The sequence below is a fragment of the Ascaphus truei genome, unplaced genomic scaffold (genome assembly GCF_040206685.1).
Source record: "Ascaphus truei isolate aAscTru1 unplaced genomic scaffold, aAscTru1.hap1 HAP1_SCAFFOLD_432, whole genome shotgun sequence".
In the NCBI taxonomy this organism is placed as follows: Eukaryota; Metazoa; Chordata; class Amphibia; order Anura; family Ascaphidae; genus Ascaphus; species Ascaphus truei.
Genome location: NW_027456763.1, coordinates 213887 through 230371, shown reverse-complemented (window position 1 = coordinate 230371; position 16485 = coordinate 213887). Strand labels below are relative to the sequence as shown.

Genomic DNA, 16485 nt, shown 5'->3' with positions numbered 1-16485 from the left:
GCAAATCATCTTCTCTTCACCCTCTACCACATGCCCTCTAGATCGTATCCCCTCACACCTTACTGCATCTCTTAGTCCCCACTCTCACCCACATCTTCAATTCCTCCCTATTCTCTGGCTCTTTACCCTCTTACTTTAAGCCTGTAGTGGTCACCCTTTTCTCAGAAACAACCTACACCCTATGTGCCTTACTAACTACCGCCCTGTATCCCTCCTGCTGTTTGTCTCCTAATTGCTAGAATGTCAACATTCTTAAATCACATTCCCTCCTGGATCCTTTACAACCTGCCTTTCGTACAGCTCGTTCTACAGACTGTGCTTAAAGCAAATTCCCAAGGTCACTTTTCCCTACTAATCCTACTTGATCTATCTGCTGCGTTTGATGCTCTCAATCACTCTCCTCCTTCATATTCTAAACTCTCTCTTGGTATCCGTAACACAGTTCTATCCTGGTTTTCATCATAACTTTCCTGTCACACATTCTCCATCTCTGTTGCTAACATGTCTTCGTCTTCTATTGATCTGTCTGTGGGTATACATCAGGGCTCTGTTCTGAGATCTCTCTTTCTCTCTACATACTATCATTTGGTGACCTCATCAACTCTTTGTGACAATCCTATAAATAACAAATACAAATATCAGGTCATGGGAATAAGTGATTTGGACATAAAAGTAACATTTCGGAAGTGTGGACAACTAATACATCTTGTAGATTGCCTTTACAGTGTGATGTCATTGATTCAGTAGATTGTGTGCAGACCAGGACTGCAGTACAGTGTCACTCACATGGATGACTTGCGTGGTAGAAGCTCAAGAACAAGGATGTCAAACTCCAGTCCTCGAGGGCCGCAAACAGGCCAGGTTTTCAGGATATCCCTACTGAAAACCTGGCCTGTTTGGGACCCTCGAGGACTGGAGTTTGACATGCATGCTCTAGAAGGAGCACAGCTGTGGGTGGGAGGTGGATTTGCTTTGCATCAAATGGTTTGGAGCAAGGTTTATTGTATGTATTATCATAATAACAATGCAATGCTTAACTTTTATTTCAGGAGGGATGACTGCAGAACAGAAGTGAATATTGAAGCCATGTGTTCCTTTTCTTGCAAAAGAGAAAATTTGAAGGACAGTTGAAGAGAAGGAAAATTACTACACAGAGACAGATAAGCAATGTGTATATTTCTCATTTACCATTTAGTATTTGTCGTTTTATTGACTCCACACAATCCGGCTGCTACGGGTTTCACATTGAATATTTTCATCTCTACTCTACCCCTTCCTGTGATCTGAACCATGCAAGTTTTCGTTGATTCAATACATCATGAGTAGAGTGTGGCTACAGTATGAAGTAAAGACCCAAGGACCACATCTACTACCATTCATAACAAGAACATGTGCAGTAGCGCACAGCTGCAGTTCTATGTGATTGTTATGAAAGGTTGAGGTGGTTCAATTCTATGAATCTGGAGTGGGATGGATCCTGTTTGCATCATATGGTTTCATCTAGGCCAGTAGATTATATAACTCTCAGTACAGGTTACACATGGCATCAGTATTAGTGATTTAAAGAGGAGGAAAGCTTCAATGTGGAGAACAAAGCCAAGTAATGTTGAAGTTACTCCTTTTACCATTTACTTGGTCAGTCTGTACTGTCTACTCTCCACACAGCTGCTAAGGGTCTTCCATTTTAAATACTTTCACCTCCTATTCTGCACTGCTTTGCTGCCCATTATTCAGAGATGCGTTCCAGTCATGTTTAGCACTCTGAATCTCTCTGCAGTCATTGGTTCAGCACATCATGGGTAGAGCATGGCTACAGATACAGCAAGCTATTATTATTTTACCGGCTGATCACCCATAATATTGCATTAAAACATAGAATATCACTTAATTTCCAAAAGATTCAGTGATGCTGATAATGCAGAATCTCACAACATTTCCCATCATAATGCCATAATGCACAAGTGGGAGAAATAATCCTTGCTATATCTGTACATTGTGTGACGTATTACCTCAATGACCAATGAGAGCAAGTACATCTTCTGTATAGAGCGGCTGTGTTATGATGCAGTTATTGATCATCATTGACATAATCACAAGAATCTTATGCAAAGGGAAATTGTCCGCAGCGAAGTGAGATTTCAGCCCCCAAACGTCTGTAATATTAATGCAATGTCTTACTTTTGTTGCAGTGAACACTGAAGAGACGGATCTACTACAACACTGTACAGGATGAGCATACGCTACAAGCAGCAAAATGATCTTGCAGTTGACAGTATGTTGTTCTGGTAATGTGCACAATTATTATTTATGGGCTACACACCACAGTGCTGGACATATTCTGTTAACTTCAACTCTACTCCTAACATGGAGATGTCTTCCTGGTGTTACTGATTCAGTACATCATATGCACAGTGTGGTTATGATATGATGGATTGATTTAATGAACCCACCAACCAATGATGACATCTGCATCATCTTCTGTAAAGTGCAGCTACAGCATGATATTATCAGCATTTGGTGCGGTATAATCAGAGGTATCTATGTGCTTTTGTGCCTGTTTTAAGTCCTCCAGCTTAACGCCCCTACACCTCCCACTACACAGGCATACTTACTTATGCATACACTGACATCTGGCATACCTACACACACCCCAGGGCCACTTCCTTCCCCTGATGTCAGGGAGAGGATGGGCATGCAGAGTGCAGTAAGTCTCCACGTTACTCTGGCCAACAGTCTTGGCCTACCTCCAGCATCTGTCACCCACAACATCTGTTCCCTCCTTGTAAAGTGCTGAACTATCTCACCTGGGTCAGTGCTATAGCTGATCACAGTGCCCGATCAGGATGTCACTGTGACAGGCAGCAGTGCAGATTGACCGGTCAATCAATGCAGTGCCGCAACATATGCACTAAATGAGATTTCCGTGCCCCCAGTCAGGTTACTCCCTGGGCAGTGACCCTGCTCACACCCTCCCCTAGTTCCACCTCTGATCACAATTATCTCTCTTGGAGAGTGTAGCAAATTGGAGTTGGGGGAATCTCACCTCTGCCATGCATGGTCACAATCTGGGCACAGGACCCAAATAGTGGGCAATGTGGCACTTCTTACAGTAGAGAATAAGTAACTTTATTCTTTACTTGTGTATTAAGGACCTTATTTGCATTAAATTCAGTCCACATGGGACCAAGACTTTCTGGCTTACTGAACAAAGTGGAATTGTTTCGTAGAGGGTGGAGAATTGTATTTTATCTGAAATTACCCCCTCTGCACAAAATACAAACAATTATACCCATACAAGTACCTTGTGGAAGTTGTTGCCCTCTATCTTCCTGTGGTCTCTCCCTGTTTCTCACCGTGCCTCCTCCCATTTCCTTGCACCTGTGCGTCTACGCATATATCCCTATACTCAGAGCCGGCTCCGGTCAGTGACATGGGATGCCCAAATATGAGCATACCCATATATGGGCATCCATGCCACTGACCGGAGCCCGCTCTGTTGCGGATATGGAGAGAGACTGGGAGATTTACATCCCCTTATAATTCATATGGTGCATAGTACCGGCACGTATTGTTTTACCGGTACTGTGTACCTTCTTACTTTCACACTGGTACAGTATGTGCTGCAGTGGGACTGAGAGGGATATATTGGTAACACATAGTCATTGGTGGGGGAATTCAATCCATTTTGAAAATAGTAATGCATTGTTTTTTACTTTTTTTTTTTGCAGTAATGAAGAATGAAAAAGTTCTGTTAAAATTGAATTGGACGTGAACTGGATTCAGCATTTCATCATCAACTCTGCACCAGTGTGAATTGACGTTCTTTAATGTTCTGACAAGGTACATGCAACATCTCTTCCTCTACCCCTACACCACCCTCTGCCTCTTGCCTCTCTCTCCACCTCCCTGCTAAGCGTATTAACCCATCTAATGTAATCCACATTCCTTGTCTCACTTTACTCTTCCCTTCTCACGTGACCTCTGGAATGTCTGCTCTACGACTAACATGGTCTATTTGTACATGACCTCTTCTGCTCTCATCATCCACCACTTCTCATTCCCCTCACCCCTGTCCTACTCGATACCTCAGCTTAATTGAACTCTCTCCTCTGACATCTACCCTTATCTCTAACCTCTCCTCACTTTCTGCTTAAACTAGCTATCTTGTTAACTCTTACAATGCTATCATCTCCTCCTCCCTCCTCCTCCATCATCTATATGCCCCTTCTAGGCTCTGACACACTCATCCCTCTAAGGCCGTGATTATCATGGGCACACGCTTGGTTGTCCACAGTGCGTGCGAGCGATGCAGGGCCTCCCCGTCGCCTCGGACCTCAGTGCAGGGATTGCTGGAGCGACAGGCATGCGCTAACTTTGCCATCTGTTGCGTGCTTACTATAGACGCAGCCTAACCCATGCATTGGTTTAATTCACAAGCACGCTCTCATCACACTTCATCACATCACACTGCTGCTCTTAACACCTATGGAGGAAATCTCACAGTCTGATTTTCTACACTAAACCTTTGTCCTGTTCTGTAAAACTCTGCTCCTTTTTTTAAGGTCAAACACTACTTTTTCCTCACTCATCAACACTCCAATTTCATTCACACTGTCTTCTATGTATTTGAGTCCCACCACTGACTTTCTCCTCCCACTTAACATCCATCCTTTATTTCTCCTCAAGCCTTTGCTCACTTGAGGCAAGGTGGATGCCATCCACAAGTAGATTCGTTCTCTCCCTTCCCCCTCTCTCTTTTTCTATCTAGATCTCATTGCACTCTTGACTCCTTTTCTCCTGTCACAAAGCTGGAACCTGATCTTCTCTTCTCCCTCTACCACATGCCCTCTCAATCCTATATTCTCACTCTCACCCACATCTTCAATTCCTCCATATCCTTTGGCTCTTTCAACTCTTCCTTTTAAGCATGCAGTGGTCACCCCTATTCTCAAAAATAACCTTGACCTTGTGTGAATTTCTAACTATCGCCCTGTATCCGTCCTACCATTTGCCTCCTAATTGCTAGAACGTCTTGTGATCTCCCGTTTGATCAACATTCTTAAATCACATGCTCCTCTGGGCCCTTCACAATCTGCCTTTCCCAATGTAACCAATTATGTACATAAAGAAAATTCCCAAGGTCCATTTTACTTATTAATCCTGCTTGATCTCTCTTCTGCTTTTGATACTGTCAATCACTCTTCTCATTCATATTCTAAACTCTTTCTTCGTATCCGCAGCAAACTTATATCCTGGTTTTCATCATACTTCTCCATCACACTTCTCCATCACACATTCTCCATCTCTGTTGCTAACGTGTCTTTGTCTCCTGTTGTTTTGTCTGTTGGTATACCTCAGGACTCTGTTCTGGGACCTCTCTCACTACATACTATCACTAGTTGACCTTATCAACTATTTTGGCCCTTGATATCATCTCTATGCAGATGATACACACACCTATCCACCCTACCGTCACTCCTGCAATTTAGTTCCTAGTTTCGGGTCGCCTCCTGGCTATATCCTCCATGGATGACACTCTTCTGCCTTAAACCTAATGTCTAAAACTGAGCTCCTCATATTTCCCCCTAAATCTGGCCTAATATCACCTTTCTCCATCGCAGTAAACAGTACTACCATCATCCTGTCATGAAAGCACATTGCCTAGGAGTAACATTTGACTCTTCCCTTTCCATCTTCATTCACGACACTGGCTAAAGTTTGTCGATTCTTTCTCTGTAATATTTCCAAGATTTGCCCTTTTCTCTGTCAATCTACTGCTAAAACGCCAATGCATGCCCTTATCGTATGGGTTAACATACTGCTAACAGGGCTCCCTGCTTCACAACTTTCTCATTTGCAATCTATCCAAAACTCTGCTGCTTGAATAATTTCCCTTTCTCCCACAACAGTATCTGCTCATCTCCTCCTCCTCCTTAAATCCCTCTCCTTGCTTCCCATCAAGTTTCAGATCACCTACAAAGTTCTCCTCCTTACCTTTTTGTTAAGGTTCTCTATTAGTGGTGTACCGAGTACCCGGCGTTACCCGACACATTTCCAGCTACCCGGACATTACTCGAAACCGGCCACTGAGAAGTGGACTTGGCCGGGTAATACCCGGCGTCGGGTAATGTCAGGGCAGCTGGAAATAATCTTTTATACTTACCTTTCCTAAGACATCTAGGATCAGCAGCAGCAGTCCTCTGATGTTGGCAGCATCAGAGGTGTCTTCACCTGGCGGGGGGAGCTGCAGGAATCACTTCCACAGCACCGAAGCAGGTAAGCTGTGTCTGTGAGCCTGCAGCTCCCCCGCCGGCTGAAGACACCACAGATGCTGCCACCGTCACAGGACTGCTGCTGATCCTAGATGTCACCGCCACCCGGAAGGTAAGTGCCAAACCGTGTACCCGACCGGGTAGAACCTTTCATTTTGGCCGGGTACCCGTTACCCATTTTTTTATAGTTGAGGACCCAGTCCAACACTATTCTCTATTCATCTGCTCCTTCCTACATATCATCTTTGGTCTCGTTATGCCCTTCCTCGTCTCCTAAGCTCTACTAATAGCTGTCTCCATTATACTTCTTACACCTCTACTGCGCACTCGCTCTCTTGCCTGAAACCCTTTCCCATCAATTTACCTGTGAAACTCACACACACTCAGTATATGCCAACATACCCTCTTCCACCCACATTTAAGATCAACCTTAAAATTCACAACTTAAATGAAGCATTTCAATAGCTTTTACTCGTTGCTACTGTCACTCATTCAGTCACTAACTATTGTTCCCAAGAAGTGCTTTATACTACAAGTACCCACCATTAAGGACAAGCATTGTCATCTACTGCACTTGTTCCCCCACCTGTTGTCTCTCTGTAAGTCTCCTTACATTTCTCTTAGATTGTAAACTACCCAGGACAGGGATTTACTTTCCTATTGTCTGTTTTTGTTTGTTGAACTTATTGTATAATAATTTCCTGTACTTTTTGGTCTCTCTTGTAAAGCGCTGAGTACACAATGGGTGGTATATAAATAGAGATATATGCAGAGTCTAGAGACAAGGCACACGTGTATAGGTAGCTACAGTTTATCCGGGACCGTATGCATCCTTGAAGTGCCTGTCCCAGTTATTTTCTATTGATTGCAATGTAGGAGTGTCTGTCCTGTCTTATTTTTTTTATTATTATTATTATTATTATATATACAAAGATATATACAAAGATTGTTTCCTGTCGTTAGCATGACATTGTGTGACACAGTGTGATGTCATTGATTCAGTAGATTGTGTGCAGACCGGGACTGCAGTACAGTTTCACTGACATGAATAACTTGTGTGGTAGAAGCTCTAGAAGGAGCACAGCTGTGGGAGGGAGGTGGATTTGCTTTGTATCACATGGTTTGGAGCAAGGTTCATTGTATGTATCGTCAATAATAATTATAATAATAATAATGCAATGCTTAACTTTTTTATTTCAAGAGGAAAGACTGCAGAACAGAAGTGAATATTGAAGCCATGTGTTCATTTTCTTGCAAAATAGAAAATTGAAGGACAGTTGAAGAGGAGGAAAATGACTACACAGAGACAGATAAGCAATGTGTATATTTCTCATTTAGTATTTGTCGTTTTATTGACTCCAAAAAATCCGGCTGCTAAGGGTTTCGCATTGGACATATTCACCTCTACTCCACCCCTTCCTGTGATCTGTACCATGCAGATTTTTGTTGATTCAATACATCATGAATAGAGTGTGGCTACAGTATGAAGTACAGACCCAAGGACCACATCTACTACCATTCATAACAAGAACATGTGCAGTAGCGCACTGCTGCAGTTCTATGTTATTGCTATGAAAGGTTGAGGTGGTGCAATCATATGAATCTTGAGTGGGAGGGATCCTGTTTGCATCATTTAATTTGATCTAGGCCAGTAGAGTATATAACTCTCAGTACAGGTTACATATGGCATCAGTATTAGTGATTTAAAGAACAGAAAAACAGGAGTGGAGAACAAAACCAAGTAATGTTGAAGTTACTACTTTTTACTATTTACTTGGTCAGTCTGTACTGTCTACTCCCCACACAGCTGCTAAGGGTTTCCATTTGAGATACATTCACCTTCTACTCTGCACTACTGTGCTACCCTCTATTCAGAGATGAGTTCAAGTCATGTTTACCACTCTAAATCGCTCTGCAGTCATTGATTCAGCACATCATGGGTAGAGCATGGCTATAGATACAGCAAGCTTTATTTTACCCTAATATTGCATTAAAAAATAGAATATCACTCAGTTTCCTACAGATTTACTGATGCTGATAATGCAGAATCTCACCCTCCCATCATAATACACCAGAGGAAGAAATAATCCTTGCTATATATGTACATTGTGTGACATATTGCCTCCATGACCATTGATGGCAAATACATATTCTGTATAGAGCAGCTGTGTTATGATGTAGTTGTTATTGATCATCATTGAGATATAATCACAAGAATCTTATGCAAAGGGAAACTGTCATTAGCATAGTGGGATTTCAGCCCCCAAACTTCTGTAATATTAATGCAATGTCTTACTTTTATTGCAGTGAACACCGAAGAGACGGATCTACTACAACACTGCACAGGACAAGAGTATACACTACAAGCAGCAAAATGATCATGCAGTTGACAATATGTTGTTCTGGTAATGTGCACAATTATTATGTATGGGCTCCACACCACAGTGCTGGACATATTTTGTTAACTTCAACACTACCCCTACCATGGAGATGTCTTCCTGTGATTGGTGTTACTGATTCAGTACATCATATGCATAGTGTGGCTATTATATGATGGATTGATTTAATGAACCCACCAAACACTGATGACATCTGTATCATCTTCTGTAAAGTGCATCTACAGCAGGATATTATCAGCATTTGGGGTGATATAATCAGAGGCATCTATGTGCTTTTGTGCTGGGTAAAGTCCTCCAGCTGAACCGCCCCCCGCCCCCCACCCCCCTACACCTCCTGCCACACAGGCAAACTTACTTACACACACAGCACACTTACTTATGCACACTGACACTTGGCATACCTACACACACACACCCCACAGCCACTGGCATGCATGCAGAGTCCTGGGCATGCAGGATGGGCATGCAGAGTACAGAATATCTCCACCTTGCTCTGGCCCGTACTCTTGGCCTACCCCCAGCATCTGTCACCCACAACCTCTGTTCCCTCCCTGTAAATTGCTGCACTAACACACCTTGGTCAGCGCTGCAACCGATCACAGCACCGGATCATGTCACTGTGATAGGAAGCAGTGCTAATTGACCGGTCAATCAATGCCACGTGGCAACATACGCACCAAAAGAGATTTCCATGCCCCCTGACAGGCTACTCCCTGGGCAGTGACCCTGCTCATCTTCCACCTCTGATCACAATATTCTCTCTTGGAGAGTGTAGCAAATTGGAGTTGGGGGAATTTCACCTCTGCAGTGCATGTAGAGTCCTGTATGCAGAGTACAGAAAGTCTCCACCTTAGTCTGGCCCGTACTCTTGGCCTACCCACAGCATCTGTCACCCACAAATAATACATACACTAATACTCCCCACAATACACACTTTAATACCTCCTCAATAATAATCTCCCCAATAATATTATAGTCTTAAACACAATATACACAATACCCCCTAACACAAGATACCCAATCTAACACTCTCCTCTGCACCTCAACATAATATACACACTATAATACCCTACACACAATATAATACTCCCACACACACACAATATACACACTATCCTCCTACCGCCATAAAACACAACCAATAATACACACACACTTTGTGGATGTTGGGACCAGCTCCTTGCATGCACCAGTGAAAGAGAGAGGCCTGCCATCCGTGCCTCCCTCCGTTTCCCATCTTCTCCCTGTCTCTCTCCCTCCCTTTCTTTGCATCTCCCTGCATCTTTGCGTATACCCAGTCAGTGACTGCTCCGGTCACGTGATGCCTTAATATGGGCTTATCCATATATCTGTTGCAGAGATGGAGAGAGACCTGGAGATTTTACATTTCCTTATAATTCATATTGGTACTTAGTACGGGCACTTATTGTTTTATCAGTACTGGGTACCTGACCGTACTGGCCTACGAGTGAGAAGGGAATATTGGCATCACACAGTTACTGTTGAATATGTCATTCAATCCATTTTGAAAATAGTAATGCAATGTGGTTTTGTTTTGTTTGCTTTTTGCAGTAATGAAGAATGAAAAAGTTATATTAAAATTAAATTGGAGGGGAACTGGATTCAGCATTTCTTCATGAACTCTGCACTTGTGAGCATTGACCTTCTTGAGTGCCCTGACAGGTACACGCAACTTTAAGACTATAATCTTCATCAACTGCTGTGCAAGCTTTCGTGCTATACCTCCCCCTCCGGTTTTGATTTATACATTTGCTCTCTCAATTCATGTCCTCTAATATCTGGAGGCTCTCTCCTAGCATTTCTCTCTACCACAGCACGTCATCCCAATGTAACCTCTCTCTTGTTCTTTCTGTTTACTGTTTCCTCACTGCTCTGTAAAACTTTTCTAATTTCTCTAACTTCCACACTCCTGCTTTTATCCACATGTTCTATACACTTTCCTTCCCCTACCTTTGCATGTGTCTACACAAAGCACCATTTGTACAGACCTCTATTGCAGCTATTTCTGCACTGCTCAATGAAATGCTCTCCTGCACATCCTATTCTCTTCCACCTTCCCTCATTCTCTACGCCCCCCTCTCAAAGCCCCCTCTCTCTATGTCTCCTCTCTCTACGCCTATCTGTCTCATTCTCTTGACGCCCTTCTCTCTCTACATATCCCTATCTCTGTCTCTCTCTACACCTATCTCTGTGTCTCCTTCTATGCTCGCTGATGTTGGGGGATATCTCTTATAATCTTGGACCGGCTCATATACACATCAGGCCTCCCTACTAAGAGTGTTAACCTATCTAATGTAATCCACATTCCTTTCCTTACTTTTCTCTTCCCTTCTCCTGTGCCCTCTGGAATGTCCACTCTTACTAACAAGGCTCTAGTTGTACATAACCTCTTCTGCTCTCATCAGTCACAATCAGTCATTCCCCTCACCGCATCTTACCTGTCCCACTGATTTGCCTCTGCTTAATTAAACTCTCCTCTGACATCTACTCTAACCTCTCTTCTCTCTTCTCTCTCTCTCTTTCTGCTTAAACTAACAATCTTATTAACTCTTACAATGCTATCCTCCTATCTATATGCCCCCTCTAGGCTCTGACACACTCATCCCTCTAACCCACACCTTTGGCTAAATTCCCAAACACACTCATCACACTTCCACTCGCTGTTCTTAATACCTACGGAGGAAATCTCACACTTTGTTTGATTTTTCTACAGTAAAAATGTCTCCTGTCCTGTATAAAGCTGCTCTCTAGGGCTAAATACACTACTTTTTTCCACACTCATCAACACTCAAATTTAATTTACGCTGTTTTTTTTCTCTGTATTTGACTCCCTCCACTGACCTTCTCCTCCCACTTGCCATCCTTCCTTCACTTCTCCTCAAGCATTTGACTACTTCAGAGGCAAGGTGGATGCCACCCAAAAGGAGATTCCTTCTGTCCCTTCCCCCTTCTCTCCTTCTACCCAAATCTCCTTCTGCACTTGACTCCTTTTCTTCTCTTACAGAGCTGGAAGCTAATCATCTTCTATTCTCCCTCTACCACATGCCCTCTAGATCGTATCCCCTCACACCTTACTGCATCTCTTAGTCCCCACTCTCACCCACATCTTCAATTTCTCCCTATTCTCTGGATTTTTGCCCTCTTTAAGCCTGTAGCGGTCACCCTTTTGTCAGAAACAAACTACACCCTATGTGCCTTACTAACTACCGCTCTGTATCCCTCATGCTGTTTGCCTTCTAATTGCTAGTGTCAACATTCTTAAATCACATGCCCTCCTGGATCCTTTACAACCTGCCTTTCGTACAGCACGTTCTACAGACTGTGCTTAAAGCTAATTCCCAAGGTTTTTCCCTACTAATCCTACTTGATCTATCGGCTGCGTTTGATGCTCTCAATCACTCTCCTCCTTCATATTCTAAACTCTCTCTTGGTATCAGTAACAAAGTTCTATCCTGGTTTTCATCATAACTTTCCTGTCACACATTCTCCATCTCTGTTGCTAACATGTCTTCGTCTTCTATTGATCTGTCTGTGGGTATACATCAGGGCTCTGTTCTGAGATCTCTCTTTCTCTCTACATACTATCATTTGGTGACTTCATCAATGCTTTTGGCCTTAGATATAATCTCTATGCGGATGATACACACACAAATCTATCCACCCCTGTTCTCACTCCTGCAATCCAGTCCCTACTCTTGGGTTGTCTCCTGGCTATATGCTCATGGATGGCACTCCACTGCCTTAAACTTAATGTCTAACACTGGGCTCATATTATCCCCTTTCTCCATCACAGTAAACAGTACTACCATCTATCTTGTCATCAAACATGTTGCATAGGAGTAACATTTGGCTCTTCAATTCCATCTCCATTCACATGCACGGCTATGGGTAAAATGTGTTGCCTCTTTCTCTGTAATATTGCCAAGATCTTCCCTTTCCCCTCTCAACCTACTGCTAAAACTCCAATGTATACTGTTATCCTATAGGTTATTTTAACATACTACTAACAGGCCTCCATGCTTCACAACTTTCTCCTATGCAAAACTCTGCTGCTTGAATTATCTCACTTTCTCCCACAACAGTCTCTGCTCATCTCCTTAAATCCCTGTCCTGGCATCCCATCAAGTTTTTGTATCACCTACAAAGTTCTCCTCCTTACCTTTTTGTTAAGGCTCTCCATTAATCTGCTCCTTCTTGCATATCATCTTTGATCTCTCGTTATGCCCTTGCTTGTCTCTTGCACTATAACCATAACTGTCTCCTGTAAACTTCTTTCACCTCTACTGTTCTCTCACTTGCCTGAAACCATTTTCCATCACTGCACCGTACATGTGAAACTTCCTCACACTCAGTATATGCCAACATAACCTCTTCCACCCACATGTAAGACCAATCTTAAAATTCACGACTTAAATCAAGCATTTAAAAAACTTTGACTCGTGGCTACTGTCCCACACCCACAGTCACTGCTAACAACTATTGTTCCCAAGATGTGCTTTCTACTAATTGTACCCACCATTAAGGACAAGCATTGTCATCTACTGCACTTCTTCCCCCAACTGCTGCCTCTCTTTAAGTCTTCTAACATTTCTCTTAGATTGTAAAGTTCCCAGGGCAAGGATTTACTTTCCTATAATCTGTTTTTATTTGTCGCACTTATTTTTTAATTATTTTTCCCCTCTCCCCTAATGATATACATATAGGTTTTCCTGTCATTTGCATGACAGAGTTATTATGGTTAACTATTGCATCATGTAGACTGCCTTTTCAGTGTGATGTAATTGATTCAGTACTTTGTGTGCAGACTGTGACTGCAGTACAGTGTCACGAACATTAATGACTTGTGTGGTAGAAGCTCTAGAAGGAACATAGCTATGGGAGGGAGGTGGATTTACTTTGGATCACATGGTTTGGCGCAAGGTTCATTGTATGTATGATCATAACCATGCAATGCTTAACTTTTATTTCAGGAGGGAAGAACAGTGAATATTGAAGCCATGTGTTTCTTTTCTGTCAGAAGAGAAATTTTGAAAGACAGTTGAAGAGGAGGAAAATGACTACACAGAGACAGATAAGCAATGTGTATATTTCTCATTTAGTATTTGTCGTTTTGTTGACTCCACACAATCCAGCTGCTAAGGGTTTCGCATTGGACATATTCCCCTCTACTCTACCCTTCCTGTGATCTGTACCATGCAGGTTTTTGTTGATTCAATACATCATGAGTAGAGTGTGGCTGCTGTATGAAGTATTGACCCAAGGACCACATCTACTACCATTCATAACAAGAACATGTGCAGTAGCGCACTGCTGTAGTTCTATGTGTTTTATTAAAGGTTGAAGTGGTGCAATCATATGAATCTGGAGTGGGATGAATCCTGTTTGCATCATATGGTTTCATCTAGGCCAGTAGAGTATATCTCTCAGTACAGGTTACACATGGCATCAGTAGTAGTGATTTAAAGAACAGAAAAAACAAGAGAAACTTCAATGTTGATAACAAAGCCAAGTAATGTTGAAGATACTCCTTTAACTATTTATTTGATCAGTCTGTACTGTCTACTCCCCACACAGCTACTAAGTCTTCCATTTGAGATACATTCACCTCCTACTCTGCACTGCTGTTCTGTCCTCTATTCAGAGATGAGTTCCAGTCATGTTTACCACTCTGAATCACTCTGCAGTCATTGATTCAGCACATCATGGGTAGAGCATGGCTACAGATACAGTAAGCTTTATTTTACCGGCTGATCATCCATAATATTGCATTAAAACATAGAATATTAGTCAGTTTCCAAAAGATTCAGTGATGCTAATAATGCAGAATCTTACAACACATCCCATCATAATGCACCAGAGGAAGAAATAATCCTTGCTACACTACCGACACGTTTTATTGAAGCACGGCTAGCACCGCAAGCCGGGGGATGCCCCGGCGTGCTAGCCGCACTCCCTCAGCGTGCCGCGCATCACCGATGCACGGTCACGCGTCATCGGGTGCCTGCGCCCCCTGCACGCGCGTCCAGGGCTCCCCGAGGGAGCACTGGTGTCCCGCGATGTGGGGGACAGCGGCAGGGGGTTCCGGGGGACCCGACGGACCCGGCAGCGGAAGGGAGAAAGCCCCGATCGGAGGGCGCTCCTCCGCTGCTTCGGCGTGCGCCCGGCACCCTCCGGCGCGCGCCAGGTTACTGCTGCGGCCAAGAACGTGCAAATGCTCGAATAAACTCGGCCGCAGCAGTATATCTGTACATTGTGTGACGTTTGGCCTCCATGACCATTGATAGCAAATACATATTTTGTATTGAGCGGCTGTGTTATGATGTAGTTGTTATTGATCATCATTGAGATATAATCACAAGAATCTTATGCAAAGGGAAAATGTCTGCAGCATAGTGGGATTTCAGCTCCCAAACTTCTGTAATATTAATGCAATGTCTTACTTTTATTGCAGTGAACACTGAAGAGACGGATCTACGACAACACTGCACAGGACAAGAGCAAACACTACAAGCAGCAAAATGATCTTGCAGTTGCAAGTATGTTCTGTAATGTGCACAATTATTATTTATGGGCTACACACCACAGTGCTGGACATATTCTGTTAACTTCTACCCCTACCATGGAGATGTCTTCCTGTGATTGATTCAGTACATCATATGCACAGTGTGGCTATGATATGATGGATGGATTTAATGAACCCACCACCCACTGACATCTGCATCATCTTCTGTAAAGTGCAGCAGGATATTATCAGCATTTGGGGTGGTATAATCTGGGGCATCTATGTGCTTTTGTGCCTGGATAAGTTCCTCCAGCTGAACCACCCCCCTATACCTGCCACACAGGCATACTTACAGAGCACACTTACTTATGCACACTGACACTTGGAATACACACACACACACACACACACACACACACAGACACTGTCATGCATGCAGTGTCCTGTATGCAGAGTACAGAAAGTCTCCACCTTACTCTGGCCCGTACTCATGGCCTATCCCCAGCATCTGTCATCCACAACCTCTGTTCCCTCCCTGTAAAGTGCTGCACTAACACACCTGGGTCAGCGCTGCAGCTGATCACAGTGCCGGATCATGATGTCAATGGGATAGGCAGCAGAGCTGATTGACAAGTCAATCAATGCAGCTCCGCAATATATGCACCAAAAGAGATTTCTGTACCCCCTGTCAGGCTACTCCCTGGGCAGCGACCCTTCTCACCCCTCTCATTCCACCTCTGATCACAATAATCTCTCTTGGAGTGTGTAGCAAATTGGAGTTGGGGGAATCTCACCTCTGTAGTGCATGGTCACAATCTGGGCACTGTACCCAATTATTGGGCAATGTGGCACGTCTTACAGTAGAGAATAGAATAAGTAACTATATTCTTTACTTGTGTATTAAGGAACTTATTTGCAATAAAAATTCAGTCCACCTGGGACCAAGACTTTCTGGTTTTCTGAACAAAGTGGAATTGTTTTCCTATAATTTTATATTCTCTGAAATGTAACATCACAATAAAGTACTCCTATTTTTTTCCTTTGTGCTTTTTTATGGACTATTCCTTTATGTATTTCACTTAATGGGACTAATTACCTTACGATTAGATTTCACTTGTATTTTCTTGGGTTACTCTTTGGAATTTCTCTCTGTGTTCATTTATACTATCTTATTTAGAGCAGTCTTTGCCATTGGACCCCATTTCTTGCCAGAGAGATCTGTAACACAGAGTATTGAAGAGAGTACAGAACAGTGGTGAAGTAGATTTTTATGCTTCTAGGCAGCCTCCCT

At 43.1% G+C, this 16485-nt stretch overlaps 1 long non-coding RNA gene across 1 annotated transcript; it reads left to right on the top strand.

Annotated features, from left to right (window-relative positions):
• The first annotated feature begins 3581 nt into the window (after positions 1 to 3581).
• LOC142484031 (uncharacterized) lies at positions 3582 to 16233 on the top strand. The gene is made up of 4 exons (XR_012797537.1): positions 3582 to 3840; positions 7474 to 8677; positions 10244 to 10354; positions 13663 to 16233. It is a non-coding gene; the product is annotated as an uncharacterized LOC142484031 (long non-coding RNA).
• The last annotated feature ends 252 nt before the right edge of the window (positions 16234 to 16485 follow it).